The sequence below is a fragment of the Embiotoca jacksoni genome, unplaced genomic scaffold (assembly GCF_022577435.1).
Source record: "Embiotoca jacksoni isolate LCO1_2020_lvr unplaced genomic scaffold, fEmbJac1.0.p SCAF_3, whole genome shotgun sequence".
Lineage (NCBI taxonomy): Eukaryota > Metazoa > Chordata > Actinopteri > Embiotocidae > Embiotoca > Embiotoca jacksoni.
In genome coordinates this window covers 18,391,516-18,417,125 of record NW_027185381.1, presented here as the reverse complement: position 1 = coordinate 18,417,125, position 25,610 = coordinate 18,391,516, and the positions used below count along the sequence as shown (strand labels likewise).

General features: G+C 42.7%; 1 protein-coding gene across 1 annotated transcript in view; it reads left to right on the top strand.

Moving 5' to 3' along the window:
- The first annotated feature begins 1,127 nt into the window (after window positions 1–1,127).
- The window catches only part of LOC138206432 (zinc finger protein 469), a 41,920-nt gene continuing 17,437 nt past the window's right edge, over window positions 1,128–25,610 (top strand). Inside the window, exon 1 of the mRNA XM_069163146.1 lies at window positions 1,128–1,288. The gene's annotated coding sequence lies outside the window, so the exon portion shown is untranslated. The remainder of the gene's footprint in view (window positions 1,289–25,610) is intronic.

The following is a 25,610-nucleotide window of genomic DNA, read 5'->3' as shown; positions in this document are numbered from 1 at the left end:
TGTGCCACAGCCCAGTTTAAACTGGCAGACTTGGAAGAGCTAGGTTTGTGTGTGGTGGCACCGGGGCAGGGTGCAGAGCTTGCCTGGGCTGACTGTACCCAGCCCCTCATAATTACAGACAGTAAACAGCTAGTGCTTTTAGGCCTATTTTCCCCATCTGATGGGGAGAGAGTTCACTTTGGCAGAAGAAGAAAAGCCAGAGAGATTGAAAAGGAGGGTAAAGACACTCTGAGGATGGCCAAAAACTGTCATCCTTCTTTCTGGGTGTTGACAGTGAAGGCAGCTTGCAAAGAGTTGCTGCTGTGATTCAGAGTCAGGTTTGTAGACATACAGAGACAGACATCGTCCCCACCCCCAGTATCCAACACACACACACACACACACACACACACACACACACACACACACACACACACACACACACACACACACACACTCTCTCTCTCTCTCTCTCATACTCCTTCTGAGCAACAGTCTTTTGATGTGATCTTTTTTACAGTAAGTGTTAATTAGAACTTGCAGCAACCCCTGTTTAGATTTATCTCTTTTCTTTTTACTTTGCTCCCTGAAACTGTCAAATTGATCACTTCCATTATGTCTCTCTGAGTGTCTGTGTTTTTCTTTCCGTCTGCCTGCCGTCTGAGTCCTTACCTCTGTCTCTTTCCCCCTTCTCTCAAGTGAATTCCTGCTGCCTTACTTGGTCCAAATGTAATTCTCCTCGTCATGTTTTCCTTCTTTGTTTTACTTTTTACTCATTTCACACTCTCACCAGCCACCTCAACCCTACATTATATGTCATCTTTCTGTTTCTCAGTCTCCTTCCTCATCTCTCTCTGTCCCTCTCTGTCTGTGCACTGCACAGCACTGGCAGACGGTGGGATGGGAGTTTTCTTTGGCAGTCTGCTCCCCCTCTCTTGGCTGGGACAGGCCCTGGAGCGTGCTACTGGCTGCGAGTGTGGAAGGGAAGCAGGGAGGGAGGGAGGGAGAGAGGGAGAGCGGGCTTGGGAGGAGGGAGACTGGAGGGATGGAGGCGTGGTCTGCAGCTGGTAATGAAGTCTTCTCTTTTCATCCTCAGAAGGCAGAGTGTGAGCGGACGGGCCTGGGGTCTGCGCAGCTCCGCAGCCTTCTCTGCCTGTGAAGTGTGCCGGAGCGCCGCTCCACTCTGCACTGCCGGTGCGTCTCAGCTCCCTTCTCCCACAGCTGAGTGATACAAAGAGACCGACACTGAGAGAGACCGTGACAATCATGAGGCTTTTCCTGGTATCGGCTCCACGGCGTTACTCTTGAGGTAAGACTTCAGACTGTCTCTTCCTCTTGAGCTGCTCCTGCCTGTCTCTCTCTCTCTCAGTGCTCTCCTTTACTGTCTGTCTGTCGATTGTTGTGGTGGAGGGTGGGAGGTGGGGCTGTGCATATTAGGCCACTCCCACTTTCAATGTGCACGTGTCTGTTTGTGCTTGTGTGCACATACAGTAATAGTAGGCAGCTGAGTATCTGCTTGTGTGAGCATGTACATATATATATATATTATGTATTATGTATATGTGTGTATATATATATACATATATATATATATATATATATACACTGTATGTGTATTGTCTCTGTACAGGTCAGACATTGTTAATTTTTATTTGATTTTGATTTTATACACTTTATTAATCCCGAGGGGAAATTTCTTCTAAGGTATAAACTTGTGGGTGAAAGGTTTATGTTAATGATGATGAATGGCTTCTATTTGTCAGGCAAGGAAAGAGGGCTGATACATTCTGAAAAAAGGATGAAGAGACATCCATTATTTATGAGAACTTCAGTAAAAGTTAAGTTGAAGTGACTTTTGTATTATAATGATGTTTTTCAGAACAGCTTTTTTGTTCAATTTAATATGACTCTCTCTATAGTTGGCTTGTGTTAGTGTTTAGGGAATATACAGCCGTACGGTAACTTTAAATGGGGTGTTAAAGAGAGTACAGGGTGGTGTTACTGTACCTGAGTGTTTGTGCAGCCACGTGTGGAGATTTATTTGTTTATCTACACTGTTGATTGCTGTTGTAGGCAGATGGATGCAACAGGCTACAGGGGCTCATCTCTGTAAATATAAAGGACAGGAGGCAGTTTATACTCATCTGCAACCCAGTGACACCAGGCTTTGAAGTGATTTCAGTGGATCTGTCCTCCTCCCCGCTGGGCAAATCAGATCCGGCCTGCGACTCACTCACTTTCATCCACATTCCCTTGGAAATCCATCCATCTGTATTCTTTCACTCAGCTCCTTCCTGATCCCGTTCACCCCATGAGTTCTTGCACCCTGATACCATTCGGTGAGGCCTTTAGCTCTTATCAACACCTCCTGTATTCCTCTTGACAGTGTGGTTTTATTCTCCATCCCCACTAGTCTGACATGCTGCTAGGGATTGGGTCTTTCCGATACCTCCCAGAAAAAAAAAAAAAGCCTAAGCGACTTTCCATTAGTTTCTGCTGGGCCATGAGAATTATGGTTTCCCAAATGAATAGTGTACAGGAGCCCGGCTTAATTGAAAAAACACAAGCATGGGCTGCCATGGAGGAGACGGTCCTTGTGTCACTGCTGAACTGTGCGAATGTACTTTCCAGAGCTGGCGAGGGGGAGCGAAAGAGAGAGAGAAAAATACAAAAAGAACATGAGATGGAAGACAGACAGAAGGCTGAGGTAAATAACATTATGAAACGAAAGTGTGGAAAGTCAAAAAGGACTGATTGAAAACATTGTTGGTGCTATACAATGTAGATCTGGAGGTGAATGGAGAGGAATCATCAGGGGACACAAAAATATATATACAAATTCTTCTGAAGTAACCCAGAAGAAAAAGAGAGAAGAGCAGTGTGTGTGAACTTCATCTGTTCTCTCAGTTAGGACAGTTTGTATAAAATGGGATTTTAGTGGGATATAATGGCAGAAGGAGGCCATCATGAGACTGTTTTCTGGTCATTAAGCCCCAAAGGGCAACAATAGAGCCCACAGTAAAACTTGCTTGATTGCAGTCTCGCTAACAGCAGCATCGCTCCCATGATTTTCCCAACAGGGAGTCCTCATAACATTTAACCCTGCTGAAGTTGTATACTCAGCTGTGTTAGTCTGCACCACACCAGTTTAGAGGATTTTTGTTTCTGTTACTTCAACTACCATGTCAAGAATACTGAACATATCTCATCAATATCTGCCTTGTTATCTTTTATTGTGTCTGCGGCTGCATCCCCTGCTGTCTCTCTTCCACCCTCTCAGCTGTGTTTGTGTGGCAACCCCATATGGCGATGATTGAGACCCTGTCATTGGTTCAGATGGCACATTTGTCACACACATGTTTGCCAGAAGCTGCTGTTGCTATGGGCTTGCATTGCTGCAGGGGGAAAACATCTCTTGTTGACTTCCTCGCTGGGTGGCTCATTTGTTTGTCAGGGCACCGTGACCCCTGACCCCGACACCACCTCCTGCTTTTCTCACTGCCTGTTAATGTAACTCTAGAATCCCCCCAAGACGTCCCCACCACCCCCTCCCTCCCCCCACTGCACTCATGCATGATTACCGACAGACAGAAATATGAAAAGATCAACACAGTAGGTCCTAGTTAAAGTATTTCTTCTGAGGACAGATCCACCGGAATCCTGCATGCAGTATGTACGGAGAGATAGATAACTTCCAGGAAGTGTGATTTAACACCCCAAGGAATGGCACGTGCCTATTCTTTTTCAAATCAATGCACATTTTATTCATTGAATCCTTAGTAAGGAATATTAATCATAATCCCCCAACCAGATACTGAAACCCTGAGACTGCTAAATCTCAGTATTCAATGTATTTCAGTGTCTAAGGGGCATGATAATGACTTTAAGGTTGGTTTATTATCAGCTCAGCAGCTACTGTTCAGACCAGTCACTTAGGTTACATAACACTATGGTGGTTATTCATCCCTTAATTCTCATGGTGAGTGATCGGGTCATGACTTCCGACCTCATTGATTCACTGCTGACAGGGCTGAAACCGACTTTCATTAGACTTCGATAGTGAAAGCTGAACGATGACTTCAACCTCAGAAGAAGAACATTCTCCTGCCAGTGGTTTAAGCTGTCCTTCATCTCCAGGATTACAGTGTCAAATAATTGGCTCAAAATATTTTAAGGAGATCAGGAGTAAATTAAATTGTATCTTATTGGGTACATTTTATGATGTTTAGGGGTTCTGTGTCTGATTGACCGTAGTGCTTCACCGAGATAAAGCATTTGAACCTGCTTTTCTTTGAAACTTCTGCAACGCCCACTGCGTGTCTATAAAGGCCATATTTCATGTAGAACATCCAGGGGCAGTCACCAAATTGGGTCGAACAGAGACAGATACAAATACATCCCTGGAGTTTATGTCCTAACCACAATCTGTGCATCAAGCACTGATGTAGTCAATGACAAAAAGTTTTCTCAGCCGTGATATATAGATGTAAACTTGAGTCTCCTTGTTGAAATATTGTTTAGATTATTGTCAGACTAGTTTCACATATCCAGACCTATCTCCAACATGCTGTGCCAGGGCCTGAGAAAAATCTGGCTGCACCCATATATCATTCTGCTATAGGGCTTGTTTGTATTAATTTAAAGCAATCACATTTGTCATGGGCAACACTAGGATGCACTGGCAGTGGCCTTGCAAACTAGTGTTGGGGGGGAACTTTGTATTCGCACGTGAGGAAACGAACTCTAGCATTAAAATGATTAAATCGCTGCTAAAGATCGAAAAGAACCAAGAAGCCCTGCCTCATTGAATTCAACTTATCATTTTCAGCTTGTAGGTAGCTTGTTGTTGTTGTTTCCTGTTGCAACAGGGATTTTAAAATCCGTAACACTCAGATAGCAGAAGAGGAGGATAGAATCGACTGAAATAGTCGGCCAACGGTTTATTACGACATTCTTTGTCTGGTGAGTCAGACTATTCTCAGACTGACCACTGAATTATCAAACAAACATGTGGCAACACTGCCACAGCATATTGCTGTCTTTCAAATTTGACTGACAATCCTTTTGCAACCACAGCTGGCATCACCATACTCTGGATAATTCTGAATTTAAAAAATAAGTTACATGATGTGGGTCCTGGGAAAAATACTCCTTCCGTCTTTTGCTTGAAAAAAAGAAAAGTTTGAAACTGTTGCTACTTTAATGTGAGCAAAAAAACACGGCATCAGCAAGGGGAAAACAAAAGGACAGAAATTATGTTCTTGAGCGGGAAATTATTGGATTTTATATAAAATCCCCAGATTTGCCGCCAGACATTAAAACGCAGATGTGTCTCAGATGAGTTAGATGTTATTTCTTTAATAGACACATGTGAAGGCCAAACCTTAATTTCTAAGCAGATACAATTTTCAGCTAGATATAAATACATAATATAAGCCTTTGTTTTTATTTTATTTTATGATGTTTATACTATGAATGGTATCCCTGTGACAAGTCCTGTCAATAACTTTAGGAATAGTAGCCATGTAACAGTATGATGAAAGTTATTCTGACACAGCTCTCATACCTGTCCAGATACAGAACACACACTTAAGGTGACAAAATCTGCAGCATATTTTGATAATAAATATAATACTACAATGTATTCATACTGTGCTTTTCAGGATACTCAAAGACACTTATTCAATCCCTATTTTTTTTAATTCATTTTAATTTTAACGTTCTTTTCCTGCATTTTCTACGATGCACCTCTTTCGGTTTAGCTCATGTAATGATATAAGATCTGGTTTTATTGTAAAAGCCGTCTGTAACATCAGGACACTCTCAGAATTGAACTGCTCGACCTCACCTAGACTGTCTCAATCTCTTTCTCATCCATTTCTTCTGACACTCTGAAATTTTTAAGGCAGAGATTATTTATAAATGGTCTCAGCTGATTCCACTTTAAAGAGTCTTTATAATGAGGTGGTGCGTCAGTTTTTAGCTGCTTCAACCTCTCTGGTTCCCTCTCCAACTGGTGGTGTTTTTACTCACTAACTAGTAAGCCCACACCTAGAATCAGGCCTGTAAATACAATTTGGAGGCAGAAGCCTCTCAAACAGATTCAGCACAGATGTAAAACACATGACTTGCAGGAGAGACAAGTCTCCCAGGTTCCACCCTCTCATCTCTTCCCCGACCTCCCTCTACTCCTGCTATTCCTCCCTATCTGTGTCCTCATCTTCAAACAGGATTCAAACATTTCAGCATATTTTCCATCCTACCGTACGTCTCTTTGTCAGGTCACACCTTCAATCTAAAGGGCTCCCTGAGCTCCCACACAAATCCACTCCAGACTAATCTATGTGTGTGTATGTGTTTGTGTGTAATGTCGTACATTTTATGTATTCTTGACTGTAAATCCAAATATCTGTGTCAGACTGTAGGCGGTGCAATATGTGTCCTCTGACAAATAAGCACTGGATCAGCCGTCATGTGTTTGTTAGACACTTTATCCAACAGGCAGAAAATTGGCCTGAATTTTTGCCGTGCACCTCTGCTCCTTCTGCAGCGTGAAGGCAGGCCCAGCAGCTCTGATTGCTTCTGACACTGACAACAAGAACAGCCTTCCTGAAAAAACCTTCTTCAGCACTCCTCTTATATCTCTACAGAAAAGTCAGAGGAAATCAAATCAAACAAAAAAGGGCTTTTTTTTTTTCCTCTGAAATCATTTTGACAGTTGATGGAACTCAGACGTTTTTAAGCAAGTTGTGTAACCACCACACAATTGGCAGGTTTCAGTGGGGGTCGTCCCTCAGTTTTGGTGGACTTTAAAATGTGTTGATTTCATGTCAAAAACATTAGCACTTTATCTTCTTTCATTCCGAGTGATGCTTGGATCTGCAGTGGTGACATCAGATCTTTGACGGCGGGGGTCAGCATTGGGAATCGCAAGTAAATTATAGCTTAGGCACATCCCCAGACGCCTTGGCCCAGATCCGAGAGCCAAACAGCTTTGGGACCGCTTTCCCTTTTCAACCCCTTTTCTACTACATTCCTGCTCTTCCCTCTCACTCCTGCGTTTCACTCCAGATGTGGCATTGTTTGGACACATTTGTTTTGGGCTTGGGCTGGTAGACCTGCGCACGGTCTGATGTCATGCTCTATTTAAAGGGCAAGCCATGAGAACTGGGTGGAAAGGAGTGCACTGTGGTTTCACTTCAAAGCTTCTGTCTAGCATTGCTGATGACTGTCATCCATGGCACAGCAATCTGTGTCATGGACAGATGACCACATTCATTTTAAGTGTTGACAGACATGTCATTTTGAAAAGGTTCAGAGAGGAGGCGCAATTTTTCACAAAAGCCAAGAACATGGAATTTTTTTGTTTTATCTCATATCACCTTCAGGTTTTACTGAATTTATCTCAGTTTCACTCTTATTTGGAATAGTCTGCCACTCCTACAAAGAAACAATACTGGGTTTTATTTGAAGCTTGTACAAAGACTGTTTATGGTTTAACTGAGAAACTTGATACCATAGTTGGATGAAATGAAAAGATGATAACCTCAACTGAACTAACAAACATGACAGGCTTTTTATGGGTCAGAGGAGTCACATGCTGCTAAAACTTCCATGCCTCTCTAATTAGCTCTGTCAGTCAATGAACCTGGCACCTCATGCCATTAAAGAATGGGATAATGAATCTCTGTCTCTCTCTCAGAGTGCGGGGAATGTGTATAAGTTCTTCTCCGCCTCTCTAAATACGAAATAATCCATTGTGTTCAAGCCATACGGGAGTTAGCAACAGCAACTTTTCCTCTTTGAGGGACACAGGGGGATCTTTTCCTTGATGACTGAGCTTATTGTGCAGTCTTATTTAAATTGTCATCATAGTGGAGAGTCAGCAGCAGCTGACTATCAGACTCTACTGTCAGATTCCCCATGGGAGCTCTGCCCTCAGCACTGTTTGGCCTTCAAACACATATATATTTGCCAGGTCCCCTCTAGTGTCCCTGGTTCAAACGGCTATAAGTTCTAACCTGGCTGAATATTTCCGGTTCAAACGGTCATGTTTGCTAGATCTTCATCCCTCCCCGTTGCCTCTCCTTGCTGCACGGTGTTTACTTAAGGAGTTCACAGTGGCTTCTTGGCCCTTCAGGAGTTGAAAGCTGGAATGAATGACATGCTAGCAGACGATGGGTGTCTTTCCATTCCGTCATGCACACATACTCACACACACACGTCCAGACACAGAGAAAGAGAAAGTAGCATTTGGATAATTCTGCCATCAGACCATCAGTATACAGTCTAAATTGCCTCTCAATGACCCACTTCCCCTTGCATCATCCTAAGAGGTCCACATCCTGACAGTGCGCAGCATTTCAAGCACTTACTTTTCAAAAGCATTGCTCTGTGTGTTTTTGATGGTACAGATTCCTCATGTTAGAAGGTAACACTGTCATCAAATGAAAACAGAGTGCTGAATGTTTGTAAAAGTATAGTTTGCCTCACCTGTGTGGTATGTCAGCTTTCAGAATCCAGGTGAGCTGTTGGTTTGTTTTCTCTCGTGTTCGGCCACAACTCTTGCTGTTTTATTCCAAAGATATTTGAGGACCTCCTCTCCAAAGAAGTTGGCAACGCAGTTTGAGTTTTCCCACTTTTGTAGCACACATATAATTCTGTTCTTGTATTTTGAGGGTAGTTATATATAAATGCAGATGCTTTTGACACAAAAATGTGTGCCTGTGTTGGTCTCTCCCTTTCAGCTTAAAGTTCACTACACTGCAGTGCCACTGTGGTCAACATCAAAGACTTGGACACAGCCATGTTTACACACTTTCATGCGCAGACATGCAAACAGACTTTTGGATCATTTATATTTACTTCCATACAAGAACATAAACATTAAAGATGAAATCAGGACAAATCTTGAGCATGCGTGTCCTTTCTCAGACATGCACTCAGACTCACACACTCACACAAACAGTTTCTCTGGCTGCAATCCAGTGCATCACCCAGTGTTTCCTCCAGCCGTAGAGGCCAAATATTACACAAAGTGAAAGGATAACAGCGCAGACCCAGCGTCATAAGGTCAAGCACATCTAGACGATCAGTGCTTCCATTTCAAATTTTGTTTACGACCATGTGTATACATACCATGCAGTCTGACAGACAATTGTATACATCCATCACCCAGCCTCAAGCTCACACAGCTGGCACAGCCAAACATTCACAGAGTCTGTTTTAGGGAAGGGGGAGGGTGTCTGCGTGTGTGCGTGCGCATGTGTGTGTGTGTGTGTGTGTCTACTTACGTTACTCGTTGTGGGGACATAAATCTGTTTACACTGTCCCACTGTTGTGACTCGCCTCCTTTTGGGGACAAAAAGCAAGTTTCCATAACATAAATCATAAAATTTTAGATTGAAGACTGGGTTTAGGGTTTGGCTAAGGTTAGTTTTAGGTTAAGTTTAAGACTAGTAGTCATTATGATCAAATGAATGTAAAGTCCTCTTAAGTGATGGAAATACAAGTGTGTGTGTGTGTGTGTGTGTGTGTGTGTGTGTGTGTGTGTGTGTGTGTGTGTGTGTGTGTGTGTGTCCGTGTGTGTGTGTGTGTGTCCGTGTGTGTGCGTAACATGTGAGTGTGTCTGCATGCTTGTGCTTTCACATGTCCACTTGTGAACTCTTTTAACTTAAATAATCTTCCACTGCCACCCACACAGTAAAACTAAAGCGTACCAACATATGCACACTCACAAACGTACACAGAGATTGACATAAAGACTAACACTGGATGTATGGGACTACTTTTTTTAAGCTCATGCCAGCCTGTATTTCTTTAAAAGGCCTCTGACTGTGTACATTCTCTTTATATTTGTCCCACTTCCTTTCACATTATACTGGATCCTAGTTTATTTGTGCTGCAAACTTTCAGAAAACACGGTGAAGCCGGTCTGAATATAAACAGTAGCAAAGTGGAGATGAAATGCTGAAGTTTGCTCACACAAATTCCTCACATGCTCAACACTCACTTTTTAAGGGTAATACACTTACTTTTTAAGGGTAATACACTCACTTTTTATAGGGCTAAAACAGGTGGCTGAGCTGTAGAAATAGGAGGCACAGATGGATGAAGTGACAGGGTGGAGTAATGACAAACTTCTGAAGAAATTAGAGTTAAACATTGTCATTTGATGGGAGTGCCAGACTGGTTGAAATGTACCTTCATTTGCTTGCTTCTCTCTTTTTTTTTTTATTCCGTTATGTTGTTTGTATCACAGGTTCTGCATTTGCTTTTATATTTAAGGAGTCTGAACTTCTGAAGTTATCAAAAAGGAAAAGACGCTAACTCAGGTCATTCGCGTACATTTGTTGGTGGACAGTCACATCTGCCAAGTTGTAAATAAAGATTTCACTGATCTGAAAACAGGAAATCTATCTATCCAGGAAAAAAGTCTAATTTAAGCAGCCCCGGAGGCAAAGTTTTGCTTCTTTTCACAGTAGCTGCAATCGTATTTTACGTAACATGTTTTACCCATTAGGAACAGGATGGTGATCTTCATCAACACAGCTGATTGACTGAGCCTGTGTGGATCTGTGTATGTGTGAAAGTATTTGTATTTGTTTGTGTGTGGGTTTGTTTATCTGTGTATGTTTGTATGTAGCAATGTATATACACACCTACATGTGTTTTTGTTTAAATAGCCCTTTGTGGTTTCTCATGGCTATCTGCTGGTTATATCTCTGCAGTCAAAAGTCGGTGCCCACCCTTCAAGATTCAGCCTCAGCACAGTAGTGTATATCTCATTTCCATGTTTGCATGTAGCCCTAAACTGCCAAGGAGAAGAAAGGGATTTGTTATGTGAACCATGTGTGATTGCTGACGCAGATGGGAGAGGTTAAAGCAGCAGAGAACTCAAAGAGTGTGGCTTCATCTGCCAATCTGTTTCACTTGCCATCTGATGTCGGGACATGAGACTGACAGTCTATGAGATTATATCAGCTCCTAGACAGCCGGTGAGGCCGAAAATTACCACTGATACTAGAGACAGAGGGTTTTATTATCTATATTAGCCCTGTAGGTTCTCCTTGAGGCCAGGATTGCTTTTGATAAAAACAAATATAAGCCAGTGGTGTACTTAATTTCATACTGCATAGTCTCCTTTTGTTCATTAGTTTGTAGGAAATCTGCCTCTTTTTTTTGAAGATAAACTTTCAAAAGCTTCCATCTTCATCCAGATTTATTGAGTGGGCTTGTGCAGCTGGGATCAACTAACAGAGTTTCTTCCTGTGAGCCACAGTGGTATTACAAGTAAATGCAACAAATACAGATACTGTGGAGGCGGATGTATTCACAGATTATAGCCTCATCAGTGTGAGCTGCAGTAAGTTGGTGCCGCTTAGAGCTGTGTGGTGTTTCTGTAGCCATAAGAAGGCTGTCCTGCCATCATATCATGTTGAGCTCTGTTCAGTGTTGATGTATCAAGCAGAAGTTTTCAGTCATTTCAAGTCATTATTTGTGGTATCCAGGTCCATTTAGGGATTGGTGCCAATCTTTAATACTTTAATGGCACCAACCAAATTGCTTTAGTACTATCTACTATTAAAAACTGCTTTTTAATCTGGTACCAGGTTTCGATACCTAGGCTACATCCACACTGATATGTTTTCATTCTATAATGCATACTTTTTACTTCATTTATTCAGGAATAAATCTCATTAGCATCAGTGAGCCAAAGTATTTACCATACATAGGGTACATACATCTCGGGTGCCCCACCCATGTAGATACAACCACTTTCTTAATGCCTCATTTCACCTGTGTCAATCAAATTTTTGGCCACGTATCTGTCTTTTCCTGTGCAGCTGTAACTGGAGGCTTCTCTGTGCCGGCAACAGTAAATTGTAGCAATTAGCAATCGCTTGCATGTGAAGTGTTTGGAGGACATCTGGGTTTCACTCTCCCCCTCTAAACTGCATGAAAGCTAATGATTTGTGCCATAGTTTGAAATGTAAATTTCTTTTTTCCAAAAATGGATTTTATAAAATTGGTTCTGAATTTTTGTTATTTCAGGAACCAAGTCAGGGTCTTATTGCAGGAGTATTTCAGCATGCCATGCCCTGACACTCAAGGCTATATAAAAATGTTTCTGCAGAACGCCCTGCTAACAACATAAGTGCTCTGGAACTCTCAAGGGAAAAAGGCTTTTCCTGCTGCAGTTCTGAAAAGGAAACCATGGGCCTTAAATTTCTTCTAACAATAGAAAGCTCAATAAGATCATCACCTGGACCACAAATGGGTCTTTCTCTGAGCTACCTTTATTTGAGAAGCTTGAACACATCTAAGGAGCTAAGTTGTCTTGTAGACACCAGCATACACCTGGGAGAGGGACGAGGGAATCCCCTACACCATCTCACTATCAGCAGAGAGCACCCCTGTCATCTTCACTGTTCCTCCTTCTGAACAACTCCCCTTCTGTTTTCTTTTCACTTCTGCCACTCTGTCTCTCTTGTCCCCAGACACAAACACAGACCCCCAGTCTCTGATGCTGCAAGGAAAGCCAACTCAGTCCACCCCTTTTAAAGCCTCATGGCTCAGTGAGATGCCAGACTGCCACTGTGGTCTAGAATGACAGACTCAGAGCAGAGCAGCAAGGGGGGGAAAAAAGAAAAAAGAGGGTGAGCAGAGCAAAGGTATTGCTATCAGGTTTCCCTCTAACTACAGAAAAGACTGGGTCTGAGCCAGCGCTGCCATCAGGCTTTTCATATTTCCAGAGGCACTCATGTGCATTCTGGTTATGAAATAACAAGCCTGGTCTCAGCTATTCTATTTCACAGAAGAAATTCACTGTTATTGCTGACATTTTGTTTTCCATGACTTTCCTACTGAATGAGATGCATAGGGAGAGGGATAAAAAAAAAAAAAAGAGCGGGGGTGGCAGTGTTTTTGTAAAGCTGTTGGATACATCTATTTCTACTCGAGAGCTGGTCCTCTCAGTCGCACCATATGTTTTGGATAAAGTAACATATCCCACATAGATATTTTTATGTGTGATTGACAATTAGCCCAAATGTGTTCCTTGTTTTCTGACTTCAGCTCCCAACGCATCAATAAAATATGCTTGAAAAGGAGCAGTTTGAAGTGGTTTGATGGACTGTAACTCTGTTCTGTGATTAGACCTCATTTTCTCCTTTGGTTTGTCTTTATCACTTTCCCCTCTCCTTTTTCAGTCGTCTTTTGCAGCTAGCTAGCGAGCGAGCTACAGCTAACCAGAGAAGACCACGAAAGTTCGCGGGCAAAATGTCTTTGATCAAGAGCACGTAGGCACGGAAAGAAACTCAAACCCAGCTGTCAGTCAGAAGCTTTGAATTTCAGTGTTAAATCTATGATCTATCCCGGTTTTCAACTAAGTTCCCAGGACTCATTGGTTAGGCTGTGATGCAGGGCATTATAAACACTTCAACAGAACTGCTCTGTGTCACTTATTATTCAATATCTAACACAGAGCTTCAAGTCATGATGGACCTTGAGTGAGTTTTAATGAAAGATTTCCTGCTTGGTCCCTGCCAGGCCGACTACCACGCAATATCACCCACTCCTTAAGAAGTCACTCCTTCAAATTAAGGGTGAGGGAAAAGTTGCAATTCTAAAAACAGAATATTTTCAAAGAAATGGGCCCATTTTCAAAGAAAGTAACAGGAGCTATATCCGACTTTAGACCTTTGTATGGGTCAGTGAGCGTAGGACTAGTAAAACTCAGAGTGCCGTGTCTCCCCCTTTTACTTCACCAGTTCGGGCCAGAGATGAGGTGATCCACATGGTGGGGAAGTGTGGGTATTTGTATGTGTGTTTGCAGAGACAGGAGGGAAAAGTCAGACTCTGGTCTTAATCCAAGACAGGAAAATGTTGAAGTAAGCTCACCCGTCACCTCCCAGACTCCTGGATAAAGCACTGGCCTAATTATACCTAATGTAGTTGTGTGATTTATTCTTTTAGCACCCTTTTAACAGTGTGTGTGAGTGTCTGTGCATGTATGCCTGTGTATAAAAGTCACGATGAGTCTGTGGTAATGTCGCTGAAGGAAGGGTCATGTGAGGAGAACTGCACTTCGGATGTGATGATGTATGGGTCTTGTGTTCCTGCAGCAGATGCTTGTTTTCTGACAGCTTGTTTTTTCCTCCCGCTGCTAGATTTGTGTCAGGAGTTGAGGCTCACCCATTTTATGCTGTACAGACAGAACAGCCCCCACAGGCAGAGGAAAGAGTTCAGTCTGTCCAATGATGTCAGTGTTTGGAGTAGATGTGTGTGTGTGTGTGTGTGTGTGTGTGTGTGTGTGTGTGTGTGTGTGTGTGTGTGTGTGTGTGTGTGTGTGTGTGTGTGTGTGTGTGTGTGTGTGTGTGTGTGTGTGTGTGTGGAGGGGAGGGGGTAGATGAGTCTGGGAAGTGAGAGGAGTTGGTGTGGGGGAGGTAACACAAGATCCCCCACAGAGGTGCTCCATTACAGGCTGAAGAAAGGGAAGAGGATTCTTTACAAGGATGAAGAAAAACGTTCCACTTTTAATCTGTGTGCAATCTAAAAATAACCTCCCCTCTCTGTCTACTGCCTACTGGGGCAGGCTTGTTAAAGAGTCTGTCTCCAAAGAGAGGGAGAGTCAAAGTGCTGCAAAGTACCAAAAGAGAAGCAAGAAGGGACAAGAAAAGAGTGAGGGATTGAGATGGAAAATGGAGCACAAGTGGGAGGGCAGAAATAGAGTTAACAGCAAAAAAAAAAAATACAAAGAAGGAAGAGCGCTGTGAAGATGTGGGACAGATGAGTCGTCAAGAGAGTGAGAATGAGTTCATGTTCATGAAACTTTAGAGACTGCTGACTGGGTCAGACTCCGGCATTGTCAACTGTTCCCTCTCATCACGACAGTCAGCCAGCCGGACTCAATGTAGTGCCATTATACCCCTTCAGTGTTTGGCCACGAAGCTTTTGTGAGTGTTGGTGCAGCAATAAAAGCACCTAGTGCTTGGAAATGTGGAATAACAGAAGGACTTTTACAGGGCCCGGTGGCATGGTCTTTCTCTGAGAGGCTCACCACACGTGCAGTGAATCACACACATACCAGATAGTCACCCATTCTTCAAATGCTTCCCTGCTTTCCAGTCTCAGCATCTGACTCACAACTCACTACTGTATCTGTGCAGCCAGCCACCCAGCCTGATGTGTCATCCTCATCTGTTACTGTGATGTTGTTCTTTTTCCCCCTGACTTCCAGGAACATGAATGGAACAGGACAGTGTTTGTTTTCAGTGTCATTTGGTGATTTGAACCCAAGATTCATCTTACAAAGAGGGAAACGGACTCTAAAAATATTAGACGCCGCCTGCGGGACGTTCCGAACTTCACTCGGAAACTAAAACAATCTTCAACCTTTTTTACTGACATCCATCCGCCCAAGTATAGGAGACTTGTCTAGCCTGCATGCACCCATGGATGTATCATTTTGAACAATCTGGAACAAATCTGCCTGGTGGATTCATGTGCTCATCTAATGGTGATTCTACCATTTGAAGCAGCTCCCTCTCTCTGAACTGCAGTAAATACTCTCGCTTTGCTTGATTTCAACTTTCCAGTTTAAACAGGCCAGTAAGACGTCCCATCATCCTTACTCCAGCCTCAGTTCCCTTTCATTTTATACACTTACTCACACTGCGGTTGCCAGTAATTAAATATTGTTCACTTAGATGACATAAAGTGCAGATTGCCAAACTGGTTGCCAAGTACACAATCACAATGGTGCAATTACCCAATATAGCTGATAAACAACATATGGACCTTTAAAGTTCATGGCAGGATCACACAAATATAGTTGCATACTTTATCAGTGGGGCCTTTTTTACCACTGTGATGTCATTTTCCCACTTAAAACTGTGGAGCTGACCTCCCAGCGCCATTGCTTTTTTCTTTTTTTTTAACAATGGAACATCAGCTGGGCGTCTGTGGAGAGATTGCATCACTGAGGTTATTCAAGTCTGTTAGAGCAGCAGCCGTCTGAGGGAAGTGAATCAGCACAGAACTAGCTGAGCCCCCGACCAAACCCACCAAACGACCCACTTTCATAAACTCCTCCAAGACTGCTGCCAAGAGCATAATACCTAGCGATGTGTGGACTGTTTGAGCCTGTAGTTGACTACCTTTCCATAGAAAGGAAGGTATTCTAATGTAAGATAAGAACATGTCCTTGGACAGCCTCTCCATTAACATCTCAACAGCTAGCTCTCACTGACTCCACAAAACAACACAACAGATATTTGCGTATTTGCTCTTTGAGGTTGGTCAAAGCTTTTAACATTTCAAATCCTCTCAAAATTTATGATCTTATATTTCATTTTAATTGCCCTCCGCTTCCCTGGCTCCATGCATGATATCAAGGTTGATAAGGGATGCAGAGTCACTCTCCAGAGAAAATACACTAATCGGATGAGAATTATGTTCATTTGTTATTCTTTTTTGGAACTGCTGCAGGTGGGACTCCTCCACATAGTTTTCAGTACATGAACTTTGAATGTGTCTTTTGTTTTTAAACAAAAAATGAGTTAATGTAATTCTTAGTCTTTCAATTCATTTTGTATCAGATGAAAAGGACAACGTTGCATTTATGTTATGCCTCTGACATAACATAAATGCTGAAAGCAGGCGTAACTAATGCACTTTTAACATACATCAGACATACAGAAGTAGTCAGTTGTCAGTCCTCAGTGATTGGAAACAGAATAAGAAAACGGGATCAAAGTCATGCGCAGAAATCTCATTTTACATTTCAGCAGCTCTTCTTTATTTAGATTCAGATATTTGTATATTCTCTCTAAATTATGGCTCCTATTTATGACCAAATCTTTGAGCAAGATCAGGGTGTGTTTTAGTGACCAATGGTCCTCACACAGTCCCTCAAGACTCACTAACCCTAGATTAATGGCTTTCCTGCTGCCCCAGAGATGCAGGCTGTGCCAACACAAATGGTTGGGCACGCGATGCTGGCATGACAAATTGAAGTGAGGGTAAAAGGGCAAAAGGCAGACCACAGCCCAGACTGACAGCTTTTCTAGTGCAGCTGCATGAAGAAAGCATGAGGACCAGGAGCTGAGAGGTCAACAGCGCAGGGTTACAGACCCTAGCTTGTCACTCTGACTCAGTCTTTAATGGACTGTGACAGAGCTTCCAATCCCAACAGCCTGGCCGAATGGTTTATTCATCAGAGCTTCTCATGGGTGCAACACTAGCACATTTCATGCATGCAGAGTTTGACACATAAATTGCAGTGTGCTATCCTTACCTCAGCTTGTGAAAATGGAAATGTTTTCATCTGATGTGCATAGGTTGGAAAGCAAAAAGCGATGGGAAACAGTCACAATAATTGTTTCATTTGATTTACTGACTGAGTTAACAAAATATCAGAATAGTGCAACATCATTATAACACTATACAGTGAACCATTTAAACAATGATAAAGATAAACAGCAGCTGCAATGAAAAATATGAAGGTCCATCTTTCACTTTGGGTAACTTGCTTCCTTCTTTATCCTAACGTCTGATTTTATAGATCTTTCTTACTCTTTAGTGACACATATTTTGCATCCTGTCCTACTAACACTGGCCACTGTCAGCAATCGTTAAGCAGTTGCTTAATGTTTTCCAAGTGTTCATTTTGTGACAGTCTGATATGGCATTGCAGTGTCAACTCCTGCATTTTAAAGTCAATTGACTAAATCAAAGTAGAAAAACAGAGCCTGTAAATCATGACTCCTGCTCAGATAAGATTTTTCTGAAATGTATGTGCATGGAGCATTATGTTTACACACGTTTGTGGGCATAAATGCCTCCATGTGTTTGAAGGTCAAGAGGGGATCATTGGTGGTTGAGTGAATGTGAGAAGGTGAGTCTTGAATACTCTGGATTTCTTGTCTTTCTCGGTCACCAAGGAGTAAAGCATTTGAGCAGATCCTAGTTGTGCAGCAGCTGTATAAATAGGAAGCCAAAGGAAAGTATGATTCATGAGATGGTGGACAAAAATTACTCCAGCCTGCAAATCCTGTTTTGCTGTACCATGAAGATCCAAATAATTTTCCCGAGTCGATCTTTGACACTCGGCTCCCACAGTGACTCAGAGAGATGGAGTATAATAAAGTCCAGTTTGGTACAGGTACAGTTGTGACTGAAGACGTGGTGATGACAGTACAGTTATTTATTTTCATGATGAATAATGCCCTGATAGATTTTTTTCTTAAGAGTAAACTCTCCTTATCCAAACGATCTCTTAACCTTCTGCCTTAAAGCTGCTGCACTGAGACACTTATGTATCAGAAGCACTTTTGCTCTGTTAGTATTTGGAGCCTCAGACTCGCTATAAATCACACTCATTCATCTCACAGAATATCCTGAAGGGTGAACATATCACAGCAGGAAAAAGTTGTGTTGTCTTTGTCAATGTTACGTAAATACTCGATTAAGTGCCCCTGAACAGGTATATTTTCCATAAGTCATGGGTTGAGAGAAATATTCTTAAGTACACAGCATTCTCTTTGGGCCGCTCTTTGGCTTGGCCCAGCCGCCAGCCTCACACGCAGGCATGTGAAGCCAGAGAGGTTGGACACAGCTGATGCACAGAAGCTACTTTCTCTATCGCAGCCTCCAGCGCTGGTCTCCAGTGAGCCTGAGCAGGTCTGAGGGGAACAACGTGAGCTCTGCCAGGGCCTTTGGTTTGTTCTGCAGCCTCCACTCAGCCACTGACCTATAATAAGGCCTCCTGTTCAGCATGGCAAAGGCAATGGGGAGAGTGCAAAAGAATTTACTGTAGTCTGGGTTGACTGAGTTTGTTGATCAACCAGAAATTAGTCCTGTAAACAAACAGGTTTGGGTCTGTTGCATACACTGCTATGCCTCAGTTAGAGTTCATTCAGTAGCAGCTAATTTTGACAGGCTGCCGTGATTCCGTCTTGGAGACAGTTGGGGATCTTGATGTTCCTCCTCATCCATGCAGGTGTTTAACAGAAGTCTGTCTCTCCAGGTGAATCAGTGGTGTTGTTGTCTACGTCGGTGAGACCCAGCAGTGATCCTGCTGAATCAGTGGACATGTAGTCTCAGTGCTGTGCTGCCAGCATGGACTAGATCAATACTGATGTTGTGTCGTGTTGAAACAGCAGGCACTGGATCAGTACTGGTTCTGTTCTAGCCACCATGGGTCAGCGCTACACACTCTCTGTGGTCGAGTTGTGGCTCTATGAATGGCTTCTTGCAGTGGCCGTACAGAGCGTCATTCTTCTCACCTTCATCTGAGGCTGACATCCGAGGGGGAAGCCCAGGGAGCCGGCAAGCTAAATGTTTTTCTATCCCCCTGGTAGGAATGGACATATCGGGTGCTGTTTTAATGCGTTTAAAGTAGAAAAACAAGGCAGTGTCCAACGACCGAAAGTAGAAAACGACAAGGACAGTAGTGAAAACAGACTGTGGCTCAGGCCGTTTGCCCTCCAGTTGCAAGGTGCCGGAGGAAAAGCAAAAACATCCAGTCCTGTGACAGACTCATCATTAATGCTCTGGGTTTGTTTGTCTTGAGCGTTACTTGCCCACTTCGCCATTTCCCCAAGAATCTTAAATACCCCTGCCCCCTTGGCTCCTTGTGTAAATAGTCTGAGGCAGAGTACACTATCCAAAAACTCCTGTCCTCCCCACTGTTTCCAGGTCTAGATGGGACAAAGTGAGCATTCCAGGAATAGCAGCACAACTCCAATACCCACTCCCACCTGCTCCCATCCCCCTCAGACGTTTTTTTTTTTTGTTGTTGTTTTTTTTACCTTGCACCTATTATCCCCTGTAAGTTTAACTGTGACGGTGGGGGTCCTTGCTCCACTCTTTTACTTCTTATGTAACCCGACAGATGGCAGATGTGTGGCTGTGCCAGACAGACAGACATCATACAAATACTTAACACCAGCACAATATTACCTCCCCAGACTGGGGGCAGCAGTGACACAGCCTGTCTGCCGAACACCACTGAAAAGAGGGAATGAGCAGTTAGTTTATCTCAGAGAGGGCAATATTTGTGAATTTTAAAATAAAGCTTTCCCAAGGTTGGTCAGGGAGAAGCAGGGAGGCGCTTTGAGGAGATGATGAATAGGGTCCTGTGCTCGGCCCCTGGGTGGACTGAACCCCTCTGTTTGGGCTTTTTTCGGCATTGGCACACAGGGCTGCCTGTGAGGAGTGGGTCGGAAGCAGGAAGTGGTCGTGTAAGGCGATCTGCAGATGCAGCACAGAGCTCCTTTTCAACAGCAGATCCCTTGGTCCTTTTTTACACAGCGACACATCAGGTAGTCCTCCTGCTGCAGCCACAGCAAGACACAAGCCACACCGACATTGAACGAATAGAGAGGGGGACATGAGAGGAAAAGATAGAAAAGGGGACCAAAAGACAGAGAAAAAAAATGGAAATAATGAAGAGAGAGGATGGAGTGTTAGGAAAAATCAGAGTGTGGGCTTCTGCTACTCAAGTCATTGATCAGATAGGAAAAGTGGTTTAACAGAGCACTGCTGAGGTCTCTGCCAAAGTATGACAGTCCAACTGTCCAGACCGTTATCAATTAAATCTTCCACTGCAAAGCAAATTATAATTTAGTTAATGTTATTAGTCTACTAGGATCAAGCTACAGGTGAACAGCAGGTTCATCTTTCCATTGCACATTATGAAGGAACCTGTTGAACTGCCCCTATCTGTTACAGAAAAGCTACTGTAGTATCCCATCCTGGATCTGAAGTAGATTGGCAGTCTGCACTCTGAGCCCTGGGAGCTGAAATCTGTCTCCTCTCTGCTTGACTTCCTTTCCTCTTCCTCACATCTCTCCTCCCTCCCTGTCCCTATTGTGACTTTTGGATTTCCCAGGCAACATAATTGTTGCAGGTGAATTACTGAACTGTGTTATATCTGATTTCAGATCCTGTAACTGCCCAAGGACATCATCCCCCTGCCCCCGCTCGGTATTTATAGATAGTTTTTCCAGCTGCATATAAAAAGGGCCTCGCTTGCAAAGGTGGCCCATTGACAAAACACTTAGTTAAAATGCTTTGCAGGAATGTGAGGCACTCCAACTAGTCCATCACGTTCCCCTTCATTTTGCTTTAATTGTCATGGCTTTTCCAAACCATTACTATAAAGTGGTTTAGAGCAGGATGCATACCACCTTGTCTCCCGCAGCACTAAACAAACAAACACTGTAAAAGGATAAAGTTAGAATCCTGCTAAAAATTTCAGCCCGACTGGGCTTCACTTCGTATGAATGAGGCTTTTGTTTAAACAGGATTCATTGTTATTGTTTCTCAGCATTACTTTGGGTGCCGCTAAAGTGGACCAGAGTTGGGACCCCAGAATAGAAAAATTTTTGTAATGCTGTTTGTTCAGAAAAGGCAGCCCATCAGTGCTCTCTGTTCAGAGTGCCACTGTTCAGTAGTAGTCTGACTGTATTTCAAGTGATGTAGAATGTATTACTGAAACAGAGTTTGCGGTTTATACTATTGTGACATAGATTAAAGAGTGATGAAGTGGTCTGGTCATGTCTCTGGCAGATCGTTTAGCTCTAGTGAGCCTTTGAAGGTTCGCCCTGACCAAGGAAAGCTTTGAGAGCTGAGACACAACAGAGAGAAACATAGGCACAAACAGAATCTGGCTCACTGTGCCACAGTACTGCTAATAAAACCAAACAGAAGGAAAGCATGCTTCACTACCACCAAAGTCCTGCTGTTGTGTGACAGTGTGTATTTTTGAATACCATGTCATGCATTGACACAGGCTACTTAGGAAAGCCTGAGTCGTAATTAGGTCATTTGGACATTTCCTTGGGCTATTTAAAGAGAGGCAGGCAGAGTGAATTTGGAAAATGCTGGTACTGACTCACGCACACTGTGCCTGGAATTCCCTCTTTACCATTGGCCAGGGGACTACTGATTTTGGCATTGGTGCAAATTGGAGTGAAGAATAAAAAAGGGAGAAAAATATTACTCAGTGTTTTGTTTTTTTTCTTTGCTACCCTTTCCGCCCATCTCTTACCATACATACTGGAATTGTGCTGGAGAAAGAAACTACTCAGGTTTGCCCAAAAACACTTGACTCCAAATAACCTCAGCTCACGATCTTGTTCTTTGAGTTAGCTGTGTTGCTTCCAGCATTAAACCGTGGCTGTCAATCATGCTCCCACTCCTCGAACATTCATCCTAAATCGTCTACAAATGTTTTTGTTTCCTCCCCGCACCAACCCCCCACCTGCCCCTTACTTCCTGTGGCCTAATGCCAAACTGAAGAGTTTGGCTTTTGTGTGGATGTGGGCTGGACAGAGAAAGAAAGTATAGGAAAGGACAGCAAGAACACAGGACCAAGGGAAGGAGTAAAGAGACATGATGGTGCATCTGGCGATGTGGTTTGAAGCAGTGGAACTTAAGAAGATGGAAGTTTATTGACGATGGTTTTCAAGCCCTATTTTTGTCTCCGTCCCACCCTGAAGGTTATATTTCAGAGCGCTTTCTCTCACCATACATCACATATTACCTGGTGCCAAGTCTTTTGGAAATGAATCACTTCCTGTCAGGAATCTGCTCTCCCTTTGATTTAAATGTCTGTGTGCCAGTCTGTGACCCCGGCAAGACAGCATTAAATTTGACTTAAACACTTTGATTCATGGGTTAGTAATGTAACATTATATGTACCGCTCTATAAAAACGCACTACAGTCACACAGTGTATTATGCGAAATTATACATGAAAGCACTTGCCTGCTTAAATACAGCACAACCTCACTCACAAAGATGCACATATATACAATTATACCCATTTGAATGTAAGAATGTACTCACGCACTTGGTGCATTGATGTAAAGCCTGGAACATTCTTCTCTCCTAATTGCGAACACGAACTGAGACTAAAGGTTCATTCACAAATACTGCTTTTGTGTATCTGTCGGCTGTGAAGTCTCACAGGAAAACTGTATTTCAAGAAAATTTGCTTGTTTTATTTGGCATTGATATGTGGTGCATTTGCGCAGCCCAACTTTCCCAAGGTTTAGGGGAAAACCCCTTTCACAGTCACGTGTTGGAACTTGACTGTCTGTCTTCTTGTCTGAGGACGCATGCAAAGAAACTCCATCGAAGTTCTAAAAACAAAAGTCTGACCTGAAGTTGAAATGTGATGAGTGTGGCCTGCAGGTACTTTAAGATCTACAGACTCTCCGCTGATATCATTTAAGAAATTTCTGCCAGTCTCAACCTTAACAAGTCACACTTTATATTCATTCTTACCAAATGTCACTCCAGAGACGAGGAGACAGTCAGTACAAGGTTACAGTGTGAAGCTCGTCGGGGTTTGTAAATGAGAAACACTTCCAGCTAGAATGTCACATTTGTTTAACAAAGTTAAACTGTACTGCACTTGTAGGTTATTTACTTCACTCCGTCACATGACATGCTTTAAATTCAAGATGATGGTAGGTTTGCATTTAGTTGTTTTGCGGAAGCATATAGAATTTCCTGACTGCTCAATACATTAGCCCTCACTGTGAAGCGCCAACCTTGTGCCGCCTGTAAAAATCATTATTGAGCTTCTGTGACACTGTACAAATAGTGTATTGCTGAATAAGTAGTTTGCCATTTATGCATTACGTATGCAGGACAAGGGAGCTTCTGTCAAAACTTAGTGGCATGAGGACACAGTTATCTGCAGCCCTGCCTGTCTGTGCATGCTTGTCTTAGGTGAGTTTGTTCATTGATTCATGGGTGGAAGGGTGACGGGTCAGTAAGAAAAGACTGAGTCCCCAGAGGCCACTTACACTTAGGTTGTAACTCTGCCCCTGCAGGCCCAGTCTCATCTCTGGATTTTCACCTATGTGGTAGTGGCCCCAAACTCTTCTCACTGTCTCTGGCCTCCTTGAGATATGCAAATAGTAATGGAGCAAAACATGCAGTTCTTACATAAATAGAAGGCTTCCACTGTAATCCGTTTCTAGAGTAGTTTCAGATCAGAACAGTGGGAGCCTGTTAAGTAATGATTGTGGAAGTTACTTAATGACAGTAACACTGCAAAAATGTTTATTTCAGATAAATACAAAGTTAGACATTCAGTGGGTTTGCGCTTTAGGTTTATGCAATATAGAGGTGAAAAAAATGAAAGAGAAAACTGTAACAGTAACATTTGTCTCATCTCTAGATGTTTGTATAAAGATTTACACTGTAAATACTGAACATAATTGATTAAAAAAAAAAAAGGTCTTTATCTGGCACCTCTGAATGACACTATTTGAGTGATGAGAATGTGAAATAGATTTTTTTTTTTTTATGTTTTCACTGCTTTATTGTTGTTTGCTGGTTCGGTTCTCTTTAGCAATTTGAAGGACAATTAAAACTACAGATTTATGATTTCCCTGTCGTGTGTGGCTGCAACCGTTGAAGTCGAGGTTGCCGTATTTTACCCTTCACTTCTTGTTTACACATGTGGGGGGTCCATACACCACATCCAGATTCAATATTTTCCCCTCAGAGATCACTTTATAATGGCGTTGCATCTGTTTACCTTTTAACCAGTGATCGCTCAGTTCAGCATTTCTTAGGGTATATCACTTGTTATAGGAAACATTGATTGAGTGACCTTTACCCTTATAAATATCTGAATATGTGTAGCCAGTACTGCTTATTAAGCGTAATAATTGCATTTGAGGTTTCGGGAGAATGTTGTTAATGAATCTTTATCTCATCCCATCTCAAAGTTTCTTTCACATTTAATAAGACTTTGATGATTTTGAGTGGCAACCAAATACTTTTGCCCAGGCAGAAGAAAGGACAAGCAAATATTGATACGCTAAAAAAGGAATGCGGGAGGAATAACACCCGAAAGAAGGATTTTGTCCAAAAAGGATAAAGTTATCATGGTTATAAGCAGGAGTCAGGAAATTTTGTCTGCCTTGCCCTTTCATTAATATCCTCTTCTACTAAGTCATGTTTCACAGTCTATCACTGTACCTATTTCTTTCACAACCACACAAGTAAAGTTCCATAGACATGCAGAAATACGGGAAATTGGGTCAAAAAAGAGGAAAAAATAACGTTTAAATGCTCTAAAACAAAGATTCCATCATGTTTGTGGAATGTTGTGGTTTGCAATATGGAAACAGACTGAGTCCAGAATCCAGTGGTTAGAAAATAAATAAATAAAAGAAAAAGTTGTCTGAGAAAGAGGAAAAACTTGGGAGGGGGTAAGGGGAGCCTCTGGAATTACACACCAAAACCCCTCAGACATGCACACACACATACACACATACACTCAAACTCACACTCACACACACACACATACACACACGCTCCTTCTATCTTCCCCACTGAGCAGTTAACCACATTGGGTGAGGGGTGGTGGTGGGAGGGAGGCACAAGTATAACAAGCCTCCTTTAGTGCTGTGCTCTCTGTTTCATTTGAAGTGCTCAGACGTTGGCATCTTTTGAATATTCTGAAGGCTTCTGACAAAACGTCACCAGCGTAGAAGAAGCAGATGACTCTTTAATTATCGTCTGTAAATCAAAAATTGAGAAATTACGGTTGTATACTACTGACAGGCCACTGCTGTTCACACACCCACATCCAGAGCT